We start from the raw sequence: 21,738 nt of genomic DNA on the forward strand, positions 1-21,738 counted from the left end.
CTTATCTTTCACACATTATTTAAAGTTGAGGAAATATATTTACAGAAAATGACTATCATCGCACTGTACTTTAGTAAAACAGAAGATCCACTAAATATCAGTGTGGCTGGAAATTTGCAACTATGCTTTATATTCCCTGGCGAACATTTCCCATTTCTTCTGTTCCGCTGAAGACATTGTAACACCAGATATGTGCCAATTGTTTTCCAGGATTTTGCTGAAGTCTTCACACTTTATATAAGATTGTAAGACTGTAGGATGGAGGGGCAGAAGTAGCCCATCAATTCAACTCAGCTATTCAATGAGATTATAGCTGATCTGGTAATGCTCAACTCCACTTCCTTGCCTTTTCCCCATAGTCCTTGATTACCTTACTGATTAAAATTCTCGCTATGTCAGCATATACTTAATGTCAAAGGCCTGGATTTGCCATTGGCCAGACATTTGTTATTTCAGCCTAGATAGGAGTTGTGGATGCAGACCTTGAGGAAGCCCCATTGTAGCAGACTCCGAAGGTATTGCCTGGGAAATGGAAGATTCCAGGAGCAAATTCCCCTAAACCTGGACTCCTGTGAAAGTCTCTATTTAAGTCAAAGAATTCTGAGGGTTCTGATGAAACTAAGTAAATAGTTACTCTGCAGTAGTTAGACTATTAAATACACAATCTAACTTCTGATTAACTATTCAACTGACCGTGTATATAACCCACAAAATCCCCAACAATACCTCCCCAAACCACTTACAGCCCCAAAACTAGACCCAACATCCTTGGGACCTGATATCTACAGTTCCCTTATCTTTCCCCAATTGCTCTACTCCCCTGCCTGACCCCGCTTTGCATGCTCTGTGGCCAAATCCCAATCCTCTACACAGGGTTTGCTACGCCTCCACCCATCTCTGCGCACAAATACCCGTTTCCCAGCTGTTAGACATGCTCATCCCTCCCCACGCTCCACATTCCCCCACTGTGCACTCCACACCCTTTACCCCATCTCTGGATGCCCTCGCACCCATGCTTCCCTCAGTCAGTACTCAATCTCCACTTCTCCTGGTGCCTGCGAGATCTGCAAACCCATGCTGTCACTGCAGATCCCCTTACCCCACCAAATTACCCATCACCCAACCTCCACACCTCTCATTGGATTCAATATCTCCCAGCTATCCCGGCCTACCCTGTTCATGACATTACTTACTTATTTTCTTGCACCTTGGCACCCGACACATTAGGCATCCAAATCCCTTCCCACTTGGCATCGGAACAATTTGATACCCTTCCCCCGTCACCCTATCTCCTACCTAGGTACAACACTACCCAACAATGTGGAAAATTGTCCCTTTACGTTCTATACATAAAAAGCAGGACAAACTCAGCCTGGCCTATTACCGCCTCATCAGTCTACTTTCAATCATCAGGAAAGTGAAGGAAGATGTCATCAATAGTGCTATCAAGTAGCACCTGCTCAGCATTAACCTGCTCAGTGAAGTGGGCTCTGCCAGGGTCACTCAGCTCCTGACCTTGTTACAGCCTTGGTTCAAACATGGACAAAAGAACTGAATTCCAGAGGTGACATGAGAGTGAAAACCCTTCACATCAAGGCTTCATTCAACTGAGTGCAGCATCAAGAAGCCCTAGCAAAACAGAAGTCAATGGAAATCGGGGGAAGAACAGGTAAGCTATTTTTCCCTGGAGTGTCGGAGGCTGAGGGGTGACCTTAGAGAGGTTTACAAAATTATGAAGGTCATGGATAGGGCAAATAGACAAAGTCTTTTCCCTGGGGTCGGGGAATCCAGAACTAGAGGGCATCGGTTTAGGGTGAGAGGGGAAAGGTATAAAAGAGACCTAAGGGGTAACTTTTTTACGTGTATGGAACGACCTGCCAGAGGAAGTGGTGGAGGCTGGTACAATTGCAACATTTAAGAGGCATTTGGATGGGTATATGAATAGGAAGGGTTTGGCGGGATATGGGCCAGGTATGACAGGTGGGACTAGATTGACGTCAATATGGACAAGTTGGACCAAAGGGTCTGTTTCATATTACAGAGGAAGAAGTGCTGGATGTTTTGAAATGCATAAAAGTGGATAAATGCCCAAGATTTGATCTGGTGTACCCTAGAAATCTGTGGGAAGCTAGGGAAGTGAATGCTGGGCCTCTTTCTGAAATATTTGTATCATCGATAGTCACAGGTGAAGTGCCAGAAGACTGGAGGTTGGCTTATTATTTGTTGTTAACCATGTTTTCCCCACCTCTGCATTAAACCTCATCTTCTGCCTACCTGCTGACTCCACCGAATTGTCTATGTTCCTTTGATGGTCCACATTGTCCTCCCCACAGTTTACAATGCTGACAAGTTTCATTTCTTCTGTGAGATTTTAAATTGCTCCCTCCCACTAAGATCCAGATCATTTATATATATCAGGAAAAGTAGCGGTCTCAATACCAATCCCAGAGAAGCTCCACTCTAAACCATCTGCCAGGCTGAAAAACATCCATTGACCACAACCACTACTTCCTGACATTCATCCATATTGCTCCTGTCTCTTTTGTTTTATGTGCAGCAAACATTTTATGAATCAGCATCTGTGGCACCAGGAGTGTGCAGCTGATCAACTACTCCAGATAATCAAGAGGTCCACAAAATCAATGTAAAAACATAATAGAAACATAATGCAGGGGGTTTACACATCAAATGTTATACTTTATTTGCAGGTTAAATCACTTAAATAATAATGATTAGATTAGATTCCCTACAGTGTGGAAACAAGCCCTTCAGTCCAACAAGTCCACACCAACCCTCTGAAGAGTAATCCACCCAGGCCCACTTCCCTCTGACTAATGCACCTAACCCCATGGGCAATTTAGCATGGCTAATTCACCTGACCTGCACATCTTGGGATTGTGGGAGGAAATCAGAGCACCCAGAGGAAATCCATGCAGACACAGGGAGAATGTGCAAACTCCACACAGAAAGTCGCTAAAGGTTGGAATCAAACCCAGGTCCTTGGCGCTGTGAGGCAGCAGTGCTAACCACTGAGCCACTATGCCGCCCTAAATAATGCAACTTTGCCTTAAATTGAACTTACTGGCAGAGATCCTTCCAATTTGGACCCTCAGCTGACTACTTGGGCATTGTGGTAGATCAAGGTCTTTGAGGAGAAACTGACTCAAAATTCAATCAACTTTTGATATTTTGTGGGGTCATTCAATTGAACAAGTATATATCCATTGAGGTAAATAAATTTTAAGAATGATAATAATTGGACAGAATAATGGAGTAAACTCCACGGTATTTGAGGTGTGTGATTTTTGTCAGTTATTGGAGAGTGTGGGTTCATAAGGTGCCAATTAAAATAAAGTTTGCTGCATTCTAAAGAGCAGGAAAAATTCCATGGGATGGACCCAACATTGACGGTTAACTAGAAAGATTGAAAATGGTATCAAACTAAAAGAGAAATCAAAAATTGTGCTCAAAGAGTTATCAGAAGTTTGGATGATTTGCAGATGCCGATGTTGGGATAGGGTGTAAAAGTTACAAATCACACAACACCAGGTTATAGTCCCACAGGTTTAATTGGAAGCACTAGCTTTCGGAGCACTGCTCTTTCATCAGGTGGTTGTGGAGTGCACAATTGTAAGGCACAGAATTTATAGCAAAAGTTTTCAGTGTGATGTAACTGAAATTATACATTGAAAAATACCTTGATTGTTTGTTAAGTCTCTCATCTGTTAGAATGACCATGATAGTTTCACTTCTTTCAGATGTAACTCACAAAACTTTTTTTAAAAGTTACATTCTCTGAGTTGGAGATATTGTAAACAACAACCAAGAATAACTAAGGTATTAGTAAAAAGGGAAAAATTAGAGCAAGGGAGCAAGCTAGCTGGAAATAGAGAAAGAGATAGTAAGGATTTCAATTAACATTTTAAAGCAGAAAGGGTGAATAAAGTGTGTGTTATTCCTATGGAAATTGTGTCTGGAGGAAGTATAACAGAAAATAAGGAAATGGCAGATGAATTGAATGGATATTTTGCATCAGTCCTCATCATGGAGGATCCAAGTAACATCATAATCTGTTTTGCCATTTATCTAATGCTCCAATTTGCTTTGGAGAAGTCGGTGTTGGACCGGGGTGGGCAAAGTTAAAAATCACACAACACCAGGTTTTAGTCCAACAGGTTTAATCTGGTGTTGTGTGATTTGTAACTTTTTTTTAATCCAGATATAATTTTGCCAAATCTGCACTGTTCTGCTTCAAAGACTGCTACTCCTTTCCTGAGATCCAATGTCCTAAACTGTAGTATTCCAGGTAGGATCCGAACAATTTGTGGGCGGCACGGTGGCACAGTGGTTAGCACTGCTGCCTCACAGCGCTGGAGACCCGGGTTAGACCATAAGACCATAAGTCTTAGGAGTGGAAGTAAGGCCATTCGGCCCATCGAGTCCACTCCGCCATTCAATCATGGCTGATGCGCATTTCAGCTCCACTTACCAGCGTTCTCCCCGTAGCCCTTAATTCCTCTAGACAAAGGAAGATGGTCATGGTTGTTGGTATGTTACTACCAGAGCTTCTCAGGGAGTGTCCCAGGCACAGCCATCTTTAGCTGTTTAACCAATGGCCATCCCTCTAATATAAGGTCAGACATGGGGATGTCCATTGATGACTGCACAATGTTCAGCACCATTCCCATGTCCTTAGATATTTAAGCAGTCTGGGTCCAAATGCAACAAGATGTAGACAGCAGTCAGGCTCAGACTTGCCTAGATTTAGGTTTGACTGAATGTGGCATCAAGGAGCCCTAGCAAGGATGGAGTTAACAGGGATCAGGCGAAAACTTTCCTCTGGTAGAAGTCGTACCTAGCACAAAGGAAGGGAGTTATTGTTGCTGGAGGTTCGATGGTCAAATTAGAAGACTACATGCCACTGAAATAAAAAGTGTAAATGCTCAAAATACTAAACAGCTTCTGTGGAGGGTGAAACAGATTTGATTTCATTCAAGGACACCTGTGCAGGAGTTCTTAATGACATTGACATCAATGAATTTCCCACTATCAACAACCTGGGAATTAAGGTTGACCGGAAGCTGACTGGAGCAGTTATAAAAATACTGTGGCTACAAGAACAGCATGCTGCTCATGGGGGCAGCACGGTGGCTCAGTGGTTAGCACTGCTGCCTCACAGCGCCAGGGACCCAGGCTAAATTCCTGCCTTAGGTAACTCTGTGGAATTTGCATGTTCTCCCTGTGTCTGCGTGGGTTTCCTCAGGGTGCTCTAGTTTCCTCTCACAATCCAAAGATGTGCTGGTCAAGTGAATTGGCCATGCTAAATTGCCCATAGTGTTCGATGCATAAATATAGGGGAGGGGAATGGGTCTAGATGGGTTACTCTTCAGAGAGTCGATGTGCACTTGTTAGGCTGAAGGGCCTGTTTCCACACTGTAGGGAATGTAACTTTTAAAAAAACAAGTCAGAGCCTGGGTATTCTGCTATAAATAAATCATATTCTGACTGCCAAAAGCCTGTCCACCACAAAATAGGTCCAAATCAGAAGTGCAATTCAGTACACTCCACTTGCCTGGATAAGTGCAGTTTCAAGAACACTCAAGAATCTCAACACAATGCAATCTGCTTGATTAACAGCCCATTTAATACATTCACCCCCTCCACCACTGATGCACAGTGGCAACAGTGTGCACTGTCTACAGGATGCAGTGCAGCAATATATCCAGGGTCCCTCAACAGCAGCACCCCCTGCAAGCCTGTGAATGCTACCGCATGGAAGGACAAGGGCAGCAGATGCAGTGGAATGCCAACACTTGCAATTTCTGCTCCCCATCCACCCCCACCCCTCGCAAGGCATCCACTCTCCTGAGTTGGAAATATTTTGTTCCCTTATGTTCACTTGAGTGAAAATCCTGGAATTCCCTTGCTAACAGCACTGTAGGTACCTACACTAGATGGATTGCAGAAATTTACAAAGGCAGCTCCCCAGCAGCTTCACCAGGATAATTAGGGATGCCCAAGTATTTCTGACTCAGATAGCGGAACTCTCACCCTGTTATTCAATAAATTGTAATGAATCAGCTCATCATTATTAGGCTTTTCACATCCTTTTGGAGTCATCATTGATTTCAACAATTTCAGATCATAATCTCTGCTCCCATTTTGTTTCCTTTTCATTTTCTGCTTAACTATCATTTTTTTTGGATGACAGCAATACATCATTCTGCCATCTACACCTTCTATAAACATAGTTACTACCACACCTCAAATCTTCCTTTTTGTTCTTTTTCCTACCCCCTTTCCCTTGTATTTGCTGATAACCTTTCATACTTCTAGCTTTTCCCAGTTCTGAAATCTAACAAAACAAAGAAGTGAAATATAAACTGTTTCGCCCTCCACAGAAGCTGCCTGACCTGCTGAGTATTTCCAGCGTTTTCTGTAGTATTTCAATGGCATGCAGTTTTACAGTTTGATCATTGTACAATATTTCAAGAATCCTCATGTTATTTACACTACTTTTATGTGATGCCTCTGGACAACAAGATTGCCCATGGTGACTGGATTTCCAACACTATGCAGTTATAATCTTAATACCCTGATCCTGTCAAACATGAACACACCTCAGAGACCGCTAAGCAATTTGTCAGGTTTGTTCAAAATGGCAGGAAGAGTGTAAATTATATTATAATAACATGGAGGGGGCGATTATCACAACATGCTGGGGACATCACGGCCTGCGAATATTCTAAAATCTGTGAAGCTGCGTTCCTCATTTACACTTCGGATTATTTTAAGACTCCAAAAAACAGACATAGCTCAATTTCTGGGGATGCAATTAACTTTAAACAGATAATGGAGATAACAGGTTGTAAAAGTACACCAGATTTACCTTTAGAGTGTTGAAAATATCAGTTGTGGCATTTTCAATAGCGCAGCTCAGAACCTTTTGCATTTAGGAGAAATGATTAAGACCTTACAAACGTGGGGAATATACATACTCTTAAAATGTCCGAAACTTCAATTTGCAAAAACAACCACAGAGTGAAAATTTTGATTTCTTACCCATGGTATGTGGTATCAATTGTTTCATTAATGTTAACTTTTTAATATGCAACAGAATCAACTGTGATTTTGGGAATATTAAATCATAAACAAACTCAGATACATTTGTTATATTTTATGGATTTAATGAAATCAGTAATTTTCTGTCTTTATTTCAGATTCTTGTAACTGCTTTTGTTCTCCATATGCCCGCAACTTGGAGGAAATTGTCTGAGGCAAGAGGAGGCAGTTTAGGTTTTACGGGAAAGTTGCTTCACTAAAACTGACATCAGATCATGATCTCAACATTATATTGGACTTTCTAGGTTTCTCTGTGTTATGACTAAAAGCAAGCTGAGAAGCCTTGTGTCTGTTACAAAGCAAATGAGATTCATAAAAGTCGAATTAAGAATGATTTTAATCCTCAATTCTGTACTCACACCCTGGACATCCATCTCCCCAACCTGTCAGTAACTTGCCACGTTCAGAGGAAGAAGAGCTTCTTCCGTGAAATTGTCAGGTGGGATTGGTTGCACTGATTACATTATTTGGAGACGCCAGTGTTGGACTGGGGTGTACAAAACTAAACATCATGCAACAGGTTGGACTATAACTTGTGTTGTGTGATTTTTAACATTGGTTACATTGCTGTTCAAAGGATGTCTTCCATGTGAGAGTTATTTCACTACTTGACAGTTGATTGCTAGACATGTGAATGGCACTTCATCAGTTTAGTATTTCACTCATCTTCAGCTACACCTTTCTGGCTGTCAACCTTCACAACAGCATGGGGAGTAGCTAATGTAGGTCTACTCTCCGCCTCTGATGGGGATAAGTAACACCACATCAACAACAGCAGCTGGAATGACACTACCACTAGCAACAAATGCTTCCTCATCAGTTGCATGGCCCTCCACAGTGCAACAGGGGCAGACATCAAGATCACGTTGGAATGGGGGGGCAGAGTTTTTAAGCAGGCAATGAGTTCTGTAGACATGCTTGAGTGCCAATTCCTCAGGAGGTTCAGCTTTTCATTGCAGGTCACAGTTGACATGCTGAAATGTAAAGATAGCTCTCAGCTTCTTTCTACTGCAGATCATTACGTGAAACCTCTCCACTGTCACCTCCATCTTCTGAGCCAACATGAATGAGTTTATGGACTTTTGTATTAAAGTTGAGATGACCAATTGGCAGCCTATACCATACGGTTCACGTTCTCCTGCTCACCTGGCCAAATTTCCTTTAATGTTCCCCTGCCCTAGCTCTGAACTCTCAGTTTTCTCTTGTTTCAAATGGCGTGAGGCAAAGCCAAATCATTAACTTGACAGTTTCCCTCACATAGTGAATATTACATCACTCACATTCTATTACAGATTTAAATGTAATTATATTTCTGTCAGCTTGCGTTTCAATAAACAACATCTCAAAGTGTTGCATGTTGCAACTGAAGCAGAACTATGAATAGCTATTCTGTCTGGTAAACTGTTCATCCTTCCTTTCTTTATATTATAACAGTTTTATTAACATCTGCATCTGTATGCATTGATGATGCTTGCCTACATATCTCAACCAGGCAGATAAAACCGTCTCCAATCTCCAAATAGCTGAGTAAAATTCAGCTCCTGCACAACTCATTGCTGGGGGGTGGCATGGTGGCTCAGTGGTCAGCACTGCTGCCTCACAGCGCTAGGGACCTGGATTCAATTCCTGCCTTGGGAGACTGCCTTTGTGGAGTTTGCACATTTTCCCAATGTCTGTGTTGTTTCCTTCCACAATCCAAAGAATGGCTGGTCAGTTGTATTGGTCATGCTAAATTGCCCATAGTGTTAGGTGCATTAGTCAGGGATAAATGTAGGGTAGGGGAATGGGTCTGGGTGGGTTACTCTTTGGAGGGTCAGTGTGGACTTGTAGGGCTGAATGGCCTGTTTCCACACTGTAGGGATTCTTTTTCTTCTAAACTGATATGCAGTACATCAGATTCGCAAAAGTAAATGTCAAAGTGATCTGTGAAAAGTAGCTAAAGCCTGGTACAGATAATAACCAGGAAAATTTAAGAGTTAAAAGAGTAGTTCAAATATTGCTGAAAATGTTCATATTTTGTTGTGGTCATGTTTTTGCAGAAAAGATCAGCTGACAGAAGTGTACTCTATTTTTGGAACCACTGCTCGCTTAATATCTGCTTGTAGAAAAACATATGTCTTCATCAGACTAACTTTGAATTCCAAATTGTAACTAAATTCAAATTTCACCATCTACCCATGGGGAAGATTTGAACTCCTCCCTCCAGAATAGTAACTTGTGGCTGTGAATTACTATCTAGTGACATTATCACTGCCACCATTACTCCACAAACAATCAATGAAGGGATATTTTACAGTTGCATTATTCACATTCTGTCAACTATGTATTTGAAGTGCAGAAGTGTACAGTCACATTTTTTCTGTCACATGAAAAGAAATAATAACACTCATCGTAAAATGGAACATTAAAGCATGCCTCACCGTGAGGGAAGCATCTCAGACTGCCTTATAAAGAGGAAGAGTAGGACAAAGAACATTTAACTTTCAGAGACTGAAGGTGTAGTCAAAAATGGGTTTTTGGAGACATGGATCAAAGTAATAGATACCTAAAGGACAGAGTTAATAGACATGGCATTGATAAGATGAATAATGGCAATAGTGCTCTTTAAATAAAAAAAAGGATATATTGGAAAAACTGAATAAACACCAAGGTATTAAACCTCTGCCTTGGATGGATTTCATTGATGCATTTTCAAAGAATTTAGGGAAGACATTGCAGAGGCATTATTAGTCATATTTAATAATAAATTAGAACAATGTGTGCAGTCAGAGGTCCACTGGATACCTAATATAATGTCTGTATTTAAATAGGGTAAGGGAAAAGTCCAGGGAATTATAGATCAGTCAGCTTAATATGAGTGGTGGGAAAAGAATGAAGTTTCTGCGAAAGGAGAGAATAGAAGAACAATTAGAACAAAATATATGATAATGAATAGTTAGTATAGATTTAAAAAGGGAAAAGCTTGCTTTACCAGTTTGACTGAACCTTATGACAAAAATACAGAGAGTCAATGATTGTGTGGTAGGTGTAATGTATCTGGATTTTCTGAAGACATTTAGTAATATGCCACATACCAAACTAATGAATAAGATCAGGGAATGTGTCAAGTGACAAGGTGATTGTTAGCTAGTACAATACAGAAAATAAGAGAATGGGAGAACAGACCTTTTGGTCCAACTCATCCATGCCAACCAGGTTTTCTAAACTGAACTAGTCCCATTTGTCTGTGTTTGGCCCATATCCCTCTGAACCTTTCCTATTCATCCATCTGAGAGTGGCAGAAGTTGGCGAGCAATGTTCCACTCGGGGGATTTTTAATAGCGTTGAGGACTGCAACAAATTGCAGGAGGACATGAATAAATTTATAGGATGTGCAAATGATTGGCAAATGAAGTTCAATATAGATAAACGTGGACTAGTACAACTTGGGAGAAAGAATAGAGAGTCACATGGATGGTTGAAATTTCAGCTGTATAGAGGAAGAAAGAAATCTCACATGGTGTGGCACAAATGTTATTGGCCACTGATTAGCCCAAGCCTGGGTATTATTCAGTTTCTGCTATATTCAAACACTGCCTCATTGTCTGAGGAGTCATGAATGTTGCTGAATGTTATGCAATCATCAGAGACTGTAACTACTTTTGACCTTATGATGGAGTGAAGGTCATTGATGAAGCAGCTGAAAATGGTTGGGTGTGGGAGATTATCCTGAGGAGTTCCTGCAGAGGTATTTTGGGATTAAGTTGACTGACCTCCGACAAGCACAATCATCTGACTTTGTGCTTGGTATCTCTCCAACCAGGGGAGTGATTTCCCTGATTCTCAATGACTCCAGTTTTTGCTAGGAGTCTTTTGGGGTGTTGGGGGATATTGTGAGACAGCACTGCCATGGGGACAAAATGCAACTTTCGTGAAGCAAGTAGTGCACCACAGCCCTTAAGCCAGCTGTTAGTATTTATCTGCCAACATCTCAATGCAGCAGAATCTCACCCCTTCTAGATGCTGGTAAAATTCTGAAGTGATTAAATTGGCTTCTGGGTCTGTCACCTCCCCTGCTGCTGATGTGATAGCTTGTGGCAGCAAAATGATAGAGATGCTACACCCTATCCCCTCCCCACTGCTTCCCATCACCCAATGGTTGTTAACATCCAGCCAAATAGATATATAATGGAATACAACATCGATTTAAAAGGCATCTGGATGACCATATGAATAGGAAGGGTTCAGAGGAAAATGGTCCAGGAGATGGAGGAGATACTAAATGAGAATGTTGCATCAGTATTTACTGTGGAAAAGGACATGGAAGATATAGAATGTAGGGAAATAGATTACAGAGGAGGAAGTATGAGGAAGTGCTGGATGTCTTGAAACACATAAAAGTGGATAAATCCTCAGGACCTGATCAGGTGTACCCTAGAACTCTGTAGGAAGCTAAAGAAGTGATTGCTGCCTCTTACTGAGATATTTGTATCATTGACAGTCACAGGTAAAATGCCGGAAGACTGGAGATTGGCTAACTTGGTGCCATTGTTGAAGAAAAGTGGTAAGGACAATCCAGGGAACCATAGACCTGTGAGCCTGACATTGATGGTAGGCAAGTTGTTGGAGGGAATCCTGAGAGACAGAATGCACATGTATGGCAACATGTGCAGGTTGCTACCCAGGTTGATAGTGCTGATAAGAAGGCATACGGTATTTTAGGTTTCATTGGTAGAGGGATTGAGTTCCGGAGCCACAATATCATGCTGCAAATATGCAAAACGCTAGTGCGGCCACACTTGAAATATTGTGTACAGTTCTGGTCGCCATATTTGAGAAAGCATTGGAAAAGCTGCAGAGGAGATTTACCAGGATGTTGCCAGGTCTGGAGGGAAGGTCTTACGAGAAAAAGTTGAGAGACTTAGGTCTGTTCTCATTGGAAAGCAGAAGGCTAACAAGGGATATGATAGAGACATACAAGATGATCAGAGGATTAGATAGGGTAGACAGTGAAAGTCTTTTTCCTCGAATGATGACATCAGCTTGTATGAGGGGGCATAACTACAAATTGAGGGGTGATAGATTTAAGACAGATGTCAGAGGCAGGTTCTTTACTCAGAGAGTGGTAAGGGCGTGGAATGCCCTATCTGCCAATGTCGTTAACTCAGCCACATTAGGTAGATTTAAACAATCCTTGGATATGCACATGGATGATGATGGGATAGTGTAGGGGGACGAGCTGAGAATAGTTCACAGTTCGGCACAACATCAAGAGGCAAAGGGCCTGTTCTGTGCATTGTTAAATGTTCTATGTTCTATGTATTTGGAAAGGCAAGGACTGATTAGGGACAGTCAACATGGCTTTGTGTGTGGGATATCATGTCTCACAAATTTGATTGAGTTTTTGGAGGAAATAACAAAGAGGATTGATGAGGCCAGAGTGGTAGACGTAATCTATATGGATTTCAGTAAGGCATTCAACAAGGTTCCCCATTGGAAACTGGTTAGCAAGGTTAGATCTCATGGAATACAGGGAGAACTAGCCACTTGGATACACAACTAGCTCAAAGGTATAAGACAGAGGGTGGTGGTGGTGGAGGGTTGTTTTCAGACTGGAGGCCTGTGACCAGTGGAGTGCCTCAAGGGTCAGTGCTGGGTCCACTACTTTTCATCATTTATATAAATGATTTGGATGCGAGCATAAGAGGTACAGTTAGTAAGTTTGCAGATGACACCAAAATTGGAGGTGTAGTGGACAACGAAGGTGATTACCTTGGATTACAACAGGATCTGAACCAGATGGGCCAATGGGCTGAGAAGTGACAGGTGGAGTTTAATTTGGATAAATATGAGGTGCTGCATTTTGGGAAAGCAAATCTTAGCAGGACTTATACACTTAATGGTAAGGTTTTAGGGAGTGTTGCTGAACAAAGAGACCTTGGAGTGCAGGTTCATAGCTCCTTGAATATGGAGTCACAGATAGATAGGATAGTGAAGAAGGCATTTGGTATGCTTTCCTTTATTGGTCAGAGTATTGAGTACAGGAGTTGGGAGGTCATGTTGCGGCTGTACAGGACATTGGTTAGGCCACTGTTATAATATTGCATGTAATTTTGGTGTCCTTCCTATTGCAAAGATGTTGTGAAACTTGAAAGGGTTCAAAAAAGATTTACAAGGATGTTGCCAGGGTTGGAGGATTTGAGCTATAGGGAGAGGTTGAATAGACTAGAGCTGTTTTCCCTGGAGCGTCGGAGGATGAGGGGTAACATTATAGAGGTCTATAAAATCATGAGGGGCATGGATAGGATAAATAGACAAAGTCTTTTCCCTGGGGTGAGGAGTCCAGAACTAGGGGGCATAGGTTTAGGGTGAGAGTGGAAAGATATAAAAAAGACCTAAGGGGCAACTTTTTCACGCAGAGGGTGGTACGTGTGTGGAATGAGCTGCCAAAGGAAATGGTGGAGGCTGGTACAATTGTAACATTTAAAGGACATTTGGATAGGTATATGAATAGGAAGGGTTTGGAAGGATATGGGCCGGGTGCTGGCAGGTGAGACTAGATTGGGTTGGGATATCTGGTCGGCATGGACAGGTTGTACCGAAGGGTCTGTTTCTGTGCTGTACATCTCCATAACTCTGTGTCTCTATGACCAAATGCTGGCAAAAAGGACTAGGTTAGATTGGGAATGTCTGGTCAGCATGGATGAGTTGGAGTGAAATGTCTGTTTCGGTGCTGTATTACTCGATGATTTTATGAATTCCCCAAAATTATTTGCAAACAGCTGCAGCACAATAATATTTACATTCAGTTTCTATTTTTTAAGGTGCTTCCTACTTCAACTGCACAATAAAGTCATGTTTTCCATTCTACTTTCATAAAGGCCAGATATTTTATTTGGTTATTCAGTCATGGCTGTTGTGTGGCTGGCTGCATTTCAGGTTGTGGTAAGCTGCCTTCTTGAACCACTGCAGAACTGGTCTTTACAATAGCTTCAGCTGCTCTACCGATTATCCTTGTGTTAACCTCAGCACATCCAACAGGCAGTTTCTTTCTTGATAATCTTTTCCCAGCTGAGCTAATTGTTCAATCAGAGGTGGATATTGTGTTTGTGCAGTGCTTGTGACAGAGTTGTTTGATCTGGGAAAGACTGTTTCACATAGTTCAGTCACAATTGTGTCCTCATTTGCCTTCTCTTCCTTCACATGAAGCAACCATTTTCATCATTCTGAATTCAGCGGCATATTTATCAGTCACAAGTCACACTTGGAGTGTGTAAATCTCATGTTCAGTTCTCCAACGTTTGGCAGGAGATGCAGAACCTACAGCTTCCTGGATCTCTTGGAATAGAATTGCTCATGTTTTCATTTATATGTCAGCTTGCACGTTGACAATGTGTGGATCATGCAATACCAAATCCGACACTGATCTTGTCCTGGGCATTGGGCCACGCTATAAGTGTTTGAAAACTGACAGTTTTTTGGTTTGGATTATGGGAGAGCAGTTGGTCTCTACACTGGCTTGCCATGTTTACATTTGCTAAAACCGACTCCCTTATCCTGTCAGTAGTACATAAACCCAGGAAGATTTGCAACTGAAATTCTACTGTCAGGATAAGAAAGCTAGCTTTAGCAATATAGATACTGAACAGAATCAGCTGACAGCATGCAAAAAGGGAGTGGTCCAATTAAATGCAAAAGGCCAGCGTTAGGTCAGTGGATATATTTTGGATGTCGGTGGCCTACAGGATGTTTTAGAATCCCTACAGTGTAGAAGCACGCCATTTAGCCCATTGAGCAACCCTCTGAACAGCATCCCACTCAGACCCACCTTATCCCTGCATTTCCCACAGCTAATTTCTCTGACCTGCCCACCCCTGGACATTCTGGGCAATTTATTATGGCCAATCCATGTAACCTCAACACCTTTTGACTGTGGGAGGACACCAGAGCAAACACATACAGACACAGACAGTTACCCAAGGATGGAATCGAACCTGGATCCCTGGTGCTGCAAGGCAGCAGTGCTAACCACTGAGCCACCATGACACCCCATACTGTAAAAAGACAGAAGGGGCTGAACCATGGAGGCATTTGAAACAATTTGAGAATTTTACAGTCAAGAGTTTCTTAACAGAAAGCTAAGGTTCGCAAACTCAGGAGTTGTTGATGATACAGGCAATGATATTATTAGGAGATAGAGTCATAAAGTCCTACAGCATGGAGACAGGCCCTTTGGCCCAAACTGGTTGATGCCAACCAAAAAGTCCATCCACGCTAACCCTATTTCTCTGCACTTGGCCCTTATCCCTCTAAACCTTTCCTATCATTTATTTGACCAAATGTCTTTTAAATGTTGTTAATGTATCCACCTCACCCACTTCTGCTGGCAGCTCATTTGATATGTGTATCAACCTCCGAGTAAAAAAGTTGCCACTCTGGATCCCTTTTATTCTTTCCCCTCTAACCTTAAACTGATGTCCTCTCGTCCTCAATTCCCCAACCCTGGGAAAAAGACTGAGTGCATTCACCCCATCCACGCCGCTCATGGTCTTGTACTTTTATAAGATCCCCACTCAGTCTCCAACGCTCTAAAGAAAAAAGTACTAGCTTGTCCCACCTCTCCCTATAATTCAGATCTTTGTGTCCACGCAACATCCTTGTAAATTTCTTCTGCACGCTTTCCAGTTTAATAATATCCTTCCTATAACAAGGTGACCAAAACTGAACACAATACTCCAAGTGCAGCCTCACCAACATCCTGTATAACTGCAACATAATGTCACAGCGTCTATACTCAATGCCCTGACTAATGAAGACCAGTCTGTCAAAAGCCTTCTTCACTATCCTGCCTACCTATGATCCTACTTTCAGAGAACTGTGCACTTGAATTCCAAGAAACTCCTACCTTGATTTGACTTTCCCAAATGCAAGGCCTCATACTTATCTATATTAAACTCCATTTGCCATTTCTCGGTCCACTTCCCCAAGCTGATCAAGGTCCTGCTGCAATTTCTGATAACCTTCCTCACTGTCCACGATACCACCTATTTTAGTGTCATCTGCAAACTTACTAATCATGCCTGGTATATTCTCATTCAAATCATTGATATAGATAGCAAACAGTAATGGGCCAAGCACCGATTCCTGAGGCACTCAACTAGTCACAGGCCTCCAGTCCAACTAGCATCCTTCCACTATTACCCTCTACTTCCTCCCATCAAGCCAACTGTGTAGACAATTTGCCAGATCCTCCTGGATTCCATGTGATCTAACCTTCCAGAGCAGCCTACCATACGGAACCTTATCAAAGGCCTTACTGGAATCCATACAGACTATGTTAACTGCCCTGCCCTCGTCAACCTTCCTGGTCACTTCATCAAAGAACTCCAACAAATTTGTGAAGCAATTAGCATAGTCTATATGGATTTCATTTGATGAGCAAATATAATCTTAAGTTTACAGATAGTAGAACATAGAGACCAGCCTGGAGTGCATTGAAACAGTCAAGCATGGATGCAATTGCTGCAAGGGTGAGACTGTTAGCAATGGATGAGCTGAGGCAGGATTGAGTTGGACAATGGTAGAGAGGTGAAAGTAAGCAGTCTTAGTGACACCACTGATACATGGTTGTAAGCTAATCTCAGTCAAGTAAGACACCAAGTTTTAAACAGTGTGAATCAGCCTCACACGGTTACTGGGGGGAGGGTTGAAGTCCATCTCTTAGCAATACTGTCTAGTACAAGAGCCAAAGACAATGGTTTCAATCATTCCAATATGGTGGGAATTCCTGATCATTCAGTACTGGATGTTGGACAAGCAGCTTGATAACTTTGGAAGAGAGATGGTTGTGAGGTAGAGCTAGGTGTCATCAGTGTGCATGCAAAAGTTAGCACTGTTTTTTAATGGTGCCCACAAGGGTAAGCATCAAGGGAGTGGCAATGGGAAAGGAGTAATCAACCAAATCATTTGGAAACCACAAGAAAAAAATAGTCTAAGGGCAGCAATTGAACGCATTGCAATTGATTATTTAGCTGCGATAAAATAAATAAGAATGGAACCAGGCAAATTCAGTCCCACGTTGGTGTTGGAGCAGAGAAGTGTTAGAGGAGGATGGTATATTCCATTATAGTCAGTCTAAGAAGGATGAGGAAAGATAACGTTCCTTTGTTTTGGTGCACAGAATATCATCTCTGACTTTGATAAAAGCCCTTCTCATACTATGGCAGAGCTGAAAATCTGGTTAGAGTGATGTAAACATGACGTTCTGAGAAAGATGGCATACATTTAGGAGATGATAGCATATTCAAAAACAATGGAGAAGAAAGGGAGGCTGAATATTGGGGTTGGTTTGCAAGGATAGACAGTTGAGGATTGATTTTTGAGGAGAGAAGGAATGTTGGACAATTTGAAAGATAACTGGACAGTGCTTGAAGAGAGAACTATTAAATATAAAGGACTTTGGCCCAGCTAAGAGAATGAAGAAGCAGAGACGGCTGGTTGAATGGTCTATGTCTTTGTGACAGAGATAGAGTCATAGAGTCATAGAGATGTACAGCAGGGAAACAGACCCTTCAGTCCAACCTATCCATGCCGACCAGATATCCCAACCCAATCTAGTCCCACCTGCCAGCACCCAGCCCATATCCCTCCAAATCCTTCCTATTCATAGACCCATTCAAATGCCTTTTAAATGTTGTAATTGTACTAGCCTCCACTACTTCCTCTGGTAGCTCATTCTATACACGTACCACCCACTGTGTGAAAACGTTGCCCCTTAGGTCTCTTTTATATCTTTCCCCGCTCATCCTAAATCTATGCACTCTAGTTCTGGACTCCTCCACCCCAGGGAAAAGACTTTGTCTATTTACCCTATCCATGCCCCTCATGATATTGTAAACCTCTATAAGGTCACCAGTTAAACTCTGACACTCCAGGGAAAACAGCCCCAGTCTATTCAGCCTCTCCCTGTAGCTCAAATCCTCCAACCCTGACAATATCCTTGTAAATCTTTTCTGAACCCTTTCAAGTTTCACAACATCTTTCCATTAGGAAGGAGATCAGAATTGCATGCAATATTCCAACAGTGGCGTCACGTTGCGACTGTACAGGACATTGGTTAGGCCACTGTTGGAATATTGCATGCAATTCTGATCTCCTTCCTAATGGAAAGATGTTGTGAAACTTGAAAGGGTTCAGAAAAGATTTACAAGGATATTGTCAGGGTTGGAGGATTTGAGCTACAGGGAGAGGCTGAATAGACTGGGGCTGTTTTCCCTGGAGTGTCAGAGTTTAACTGGTGACCTTATAGAGGTTTACAATATCATGAGGGGCATGGATAGGGTAAATAGACAAAGTCTTTTCCCTGGGGTGGAGGAGTCCAGAACTAGAGTGCATAGATTTAGGATGAGCGGGGAAAGATATAACATGCAATATTCCAACAGTGGCCTAACCAATGTCCTGTACAGTCGCAACGTGACCTCCCAACTCCTGTACTCAATACTCTGACCAATAAAAGAAAGCGTATCGAATGCCTTCTTCACTATCCTATCTACCTGCGACTCCACTTTCAAGGAGCTATGAACCTGCACTCCAAGGTCTCTTTGTTCAGCAACACTCCCTAGGACCTTACCATTAAGTGTAGAAGTCCTGCTAAGATTTGCTTTCCCAAAATGCAGCACCTCACATTTATCTGAAATAAATTCCATCAGCCACTTCTCAGCCCATTGGCCCATCTGATCAAGATCGTCTTGTAATTTGAGGTAACCTTCTTCGTTGTCCACTTGTATGTGGTCTTTTTTTGTTGTTGGAAGTGAGGATGGACTGGAGATAAAGGTTTAAGCATTTTGCAGAAGTTGGGAGTTAAATTTGCATTCCAGTGGAATACAGGCCATGATTCCTGTCAGCAAAACCAAAGAGGTTTAGTTTTTAACAGATCTTCCCATCCAGTGATTGAAGTGGTAAACCAGATATCAGCAGGTTTTTAATGCAGATTGATTTTATGAAGAAAATTATCGTGTTATGCACTGTTTGGTATGAAATGGTCTATTCACAGTTACTGTTTCCATGGGGAAAAGAAAACGTGCTAGGAAATTATCCCATCTGTACATGAGAAGTTTTCCAAATTCCAATTTGTTGCTAGGTAAAAGGTGCAAATTTCAGGCAATAATTGTAAAAGGATGTGAAGTACCACAGGCTCAGTGCGGTATTGTCAAGTTAACTGTTGTAACATTTAGAAAAAAGGCAGGAAATTTCTGTCTGTGATTTGCAGTTAGAGTTTTAATGTCATTTTAAGCAGTTCTGTTATAATTTAACTCGTACATCCCAACCTCTTTAGGGCACTGACATGGATGAATCCTCATATTAGCCAACATGATGGAGCTACATTCTGTTACTCAGGCATATTCAATGGCAAAACAGCTAATAAGGGAAATATTTACATTTGCAAATCATCTTCTCACTGCTTCAAAAACATCTCTTTAATAAAACTTAGTTTGAAATGCAATAATTATTAGTTTGTCAGATACTAACCTGAGGCAATAGCCCACAAAATGGAGAAGAGATCTGTGACCAGTGAGTGTATAATTACATTTTATAATTTTAATAATTATAATAAAATTATAATTGATTATAATCTTAATATTTTTAATTCCATTGACTGAGCAAAAAAATTGGTCAGAGCACCTGGAGGTCTCTAAATTCATTATTGAATATCCACATTTATGGTTAAGACTACTACAATTCTCATTGTGGGATTTGACCTCTCTGTATTAGTTCCTTCCCCCACTGTTTCATGCTCACAGCAAAAAAAATATGCTCACTCATCTCTAACATAAATATCAGGTGCATTGATGGTGTGTGGGTATTGCTTGCCCATCCCTATTGATATGGGCAATACAGTACTGAGTTGTCTTTTTGAATAACTAATGTCCTCAGGAGTAGGTGCAATCACAGTGCTGTGTTGAAGAGAGTTCCATTTTTTTGATACAGTTACAGTGAAGGAATGACAATATATCTTCAAGTCAGGATGGTGTATGACTTGATGTGAATGTGCAGGTGGTGGTTTTCCTGTGCATCACTGCCTTCTCTTTCTGGATGGTAGAGGTATACTGTTTGGAAGCGTACATCATTTTATCTCCAACACACTGTTTTGCCTGATGCAGCAGTGTTTATGTTAAACCTCATGACATACAAAACTGGACATAGTTATCATGTTACTGAAGCATTGAACAGACAACATTACAACTAGCAATGGTGTATAAATATTACATTCACAGGCACATCAATGCCTTGAATAATGTTAAACCATTAGATTAAAAAGAGCAAGATTACACAGCATACTTTCAGAAGAGTGTATCGCTTCAAGTGATCTCAGTTAAGATGGAATAAGGGGCCCTTTACTCTCAGGTCACATGCTACAGTAGGATGATGATATCATGAGCATGTCTCTCAGAGCTATATTGGCACACTGTCAGTCAGACAACACAACAGAAGGTGCAGTCGAAGGGTGTTATTCAGGCATCACCCTTTTGTGATCTGACCTACATAAGCATTAAATATAAAAAGCTCATTTTAAAGGGTACTTCAAAAGCAGAGAGGTGATCATGTTAATGTGTTAATAAGGCTGCAGTGTTGGTTCAGTGGTAATTCCTTGAGTATAGTAGTGGTGCACTGTTAGAGGTATTGTTCCTTCCGATGAAATGTAAAACATAGATCTTGTCAAATGGACATAAAAGATCATGTGGCACTTCTAAGGAAAGCCCACAGAAGCTGTCTTGAGGCATCATTTTCCCTGTGGACTTTAGCACTCCGATTTCAGGCTCAGGTGAATGTCAGAAGAGGTGACTTGATTGGAACACGCAAGATCCTGAGACAATGTAGACGTGAAGAGAATGTTTCCTCTCATGGGAGAATTTCAAACTAAGGGTCACCATTTAAAAACTAAGGGTTGTCCATTTAAAACAGAGGTTAGGTGAATTTGTCATGAGTCTTTGGAATGACCGCCCTGTAAAGCTGTAGAAGCGGAGTCCTTAAATATTTTTAAGGCAGATTCTTGTTTAACAAAGGGTTGAAAGGTTATTGGGGATAGGCAGGAATATCAGTTTGAGATTATAATCAGATCAGCCATGAACTCATTGAATAACAGACAAGGCTAGAGAGGCTGAATGGCCTACCCCTGCTCCTGATTGCTATGTTCTTATTTAGTGGAATCTCAATGCTTTGGTCATGCTATTCCACCCTTGTAAAATTTTGCAGACTTCCACCTGGTCCATGGGAACCAATGCTCAGCCCTTTATTCTTTAATCTGCTGTTGTCTCATCAGCAATAAAGTGAATCAGCTCCAACCAAATCACAGTCTGTCGCTTTGCTCCAACCTCCAGCCATAGAGGAAGACTCCAACTGGTTCTGGTTTCAGCTGCATTCCACACTCGACAGCAGTCATTGCCTCGAGATTTGTCCACCTGGGACATCGGTGAAACCGAGTCCGCAGAGATAGAAAAAATCTTGTCCATGGGTCTCCAGGATTAGAGTCCACTGGGCTTGGGCTCTGAGCTGTGGGGGAGGTGCCTCAACTTCTCCAGGCATGTGAATTCAAGTATTGCGGGCTAGCAGACAACCACAGCCACTCACTGACAGGGG

This window comes from Chiloscyllium plagiosum, chromosome 5 (assembly GCF_004010195.1).
Source record: "Chiloscyllium plagiosum isolate BGI_BamShark_2017 chromosome 5, ASM401019v2, whole genome shotgun sequence".
Lineage (NCBI taxonomy): Eukaryota > Metazoa > Chordata > Chondrichthyes > Orectolobiformes > Hemiscylliidae > Chiloscyllium > Chiloscyllium plagiosum.